This window comes from Ceratosolen solmsi, unplaced genomic scaffold (genome assembly GCF_000503995.2).
Source record: "Ceratosolen solmsi marchali unplaced genomic scaffold, CerSol_1.0 scaffold23, whole genome shotgun sequence".
Lineage (NCBI taxonomy): Eukaryota > Metazoa > Arthropoda > Insecta > Hymenoptera > Agaonidae > Ceratosolen > Ceratosolen solmsi.
In genome coordinates, this window is record NW_011948430.1 from 735970 (window position 1) to 738511 (window position 2542).

The 2542-nt window shown below is 23.9% G+C and overlaps 1 non-coding gene across 1 annotated transcript; it reads right to left on the bottom strand.

The window, feature by feature from the left end:
* Nucleotides 1-73, bottom strand: TRNAT-UGU (transfer RNA threonine (anticodon UGU)). Its single transcript has one exon. It is a non-coding gene; the product is annotated as a tRNA-Thr (tRNA).
* Between the last annotated feature and the right edge of the window lie 2469 nt (nt 74-2542).

Here is a 2542-nt window from a genome sequence, read left to right on the forward strand (position 1 = left end):
TGCCCCCAGAGAGATTTGAACTCTCGACCCCTGGTTTACAAGACCAGTGCTCTAACCCCTGAGCTATGGAGGCTGTCGCCGCCCGATGATCTATTATGCATCATATCTAAATTTCTATCTTCATCTCTTTCCCTCAGGTGCATGAAATTCAAGTTCTGTTCCTGGTACTTCAGCATATGCTTTACGCATATGCTGAAGTACCAGGAACAGAACTTGAATTTCAGAGAGAAAGAGAGAGAGAGAGAGAGAGAGAAGATAAACAATGAAACACACTGCAAGCACACTTCCAATATATATGTGTTCATAGTTTGCGATAATCAAGCTTCTTAACCCATTAACCAACTTTCAATTCGATAGCATCCATATGGCTTCCGTACCGTTTATGCAATTTATTCAGCTCCCGAAAATTTCTATACTACAATCCTTTTTGTCAACTGCATAGATCACTTTTATTATTACTTACACGAAAAAAAATTTTCTTTGAACTCGCAAATACTTTTATATTTTTTGGATTTCACTTTTATAATAATGTTAAACATGTACTATCGCATACGAATTTGAATCATCTAATATTAATATTAGATATCTTCTACCATTTATTTATTTTTTTTTCATAATTGATGTTGATATTCATCATATTATTAATTTCTTTGCTATAACATTTTTTTTATCATAAATTATTTAAGGTAATAATATAGTGCAGTTTATGTCAAATGAAAACTTTCTCTATAAAATCCAGTGTAAAATATACGCTTTAATAAAACAAAATTTAAGTCTTAAATTCGAGGTTGAAAATAAATTTGATGGATTAAATTAAATAATAATGATTTAAATGTAATATGAAAAGATCAAAAATAAATGAATTTTACATATTTTATAAGGTAACGGTTAGTACTTCGAATCACCTTCATCGTTCGTAGGAAAAGCTGAACTTGAAGTCGAGATAAGCCTTTATAAGAAAGTTAAACATGTCCTTAGCATGTTTTTTTTTTTTAAATAATACTTATAGTTAACAACTATAGAAAAGATTTATCTGGAATTACATTTTATTACAATATCGTGATAATTTTAAAAGTCGAGGAACAAAGTTCAACAATGGAAGAAAGTGAAAAATTACAAGTAAAATAAAAATAGATAAAAGTAGAGAGTAGAAAACAAAAAAAAAGCAAAAAACATAAGCTAATATTTACTAGAAAACTAACATTAGATATAAACTTGTTTTATGATGTCTTCTAAATTCATTTATTCCTTTTGAATACATAAGTTGCGTATTTCAATTATATTATTCAAAAAATTATGTATATATATATATATATTTGTGATTTAATATAAATAGATAAAAAATATTTTCTAACAATAATCCATTATGTAAATTTGGATATTAGAAAATTGTTTCTTTGATAGACAAGCAGCTGCAGCTGATATCTACCTATGAAACATAAAAGGATTGAGACGAAATGAATAAAAAATGTCTCTAAAGGGTTTCATGATATACGAGTATTTAGTGTCAATATTTATTATTCAAAATATTTATTTAGTATCGATTATGTATCGGTTACACATTTTTGTATTTCATCTAATACGTCAAAATTACAAGTACATGGAGTTCAATTGAATATGAATTAATAGGAAGTACCAAGCGATGAAAACGAATTTTAATAATGATAAAATAATTTATTAAAGATATTCATTTATAAATATCAAAAAGTGAAAAATAAGTAATTTTTTTTAAAACACGTCGATAATAAATAGAAGTCAATGATTAAATGTTTAATTACTACATTATAATATTCATAAATAATTGATTCATTAATGGAAACAAAATTTAGTAAACATAATGATTAATACATAAAAATCATATTTTTAATTTAATATTAATTAGTAAAAATTATAATTACCACTTGCTATGGAAATTGTACAAATAATTATTAATACAATTTTAATATGAAGATTATTTAATTCTGTAGCAAAGTTATAATTAACTATCATAAATTATAATAATTATAAATAATATAACTTACGAATATAAATACTTAACAATATATTTAAGAACTTAAATTTAGAAATTAAAAATAAAAATTATTTAACGTACTTGTTAAATTAATTCTACACCATTCGTTTTATTATGTTTCGTAAAAAATCAATTTTTTATTGATATTGAGCTTCACGCTTGTTAAACTTGAAATTCACACAGATTAAAAATACAAGGTAAACGCTAATTCATTAATTACTGGAAAAAAATGCATTTATTAATTTCATTTTTTCATATTATAATATCACAAAAATAAATGACTTTTCAGATGGATTTTATATAATATAATTGTTCATATATTACCTTAAAAACGTTGTACTTATCTTATAAATAATTACAATGAAATTAGAAAATATTTATATATCACAAAAAATCATAAAATATATGTATATTTTGAAATAAAATTTAAGTAAAATATTAATTATGATTTCTTCAACACGTGTAGCAACACTATTAGTCTGATTAGCATAAAATAAAAAACAATAAATCTCCAGAAATAATGTTTCGGCA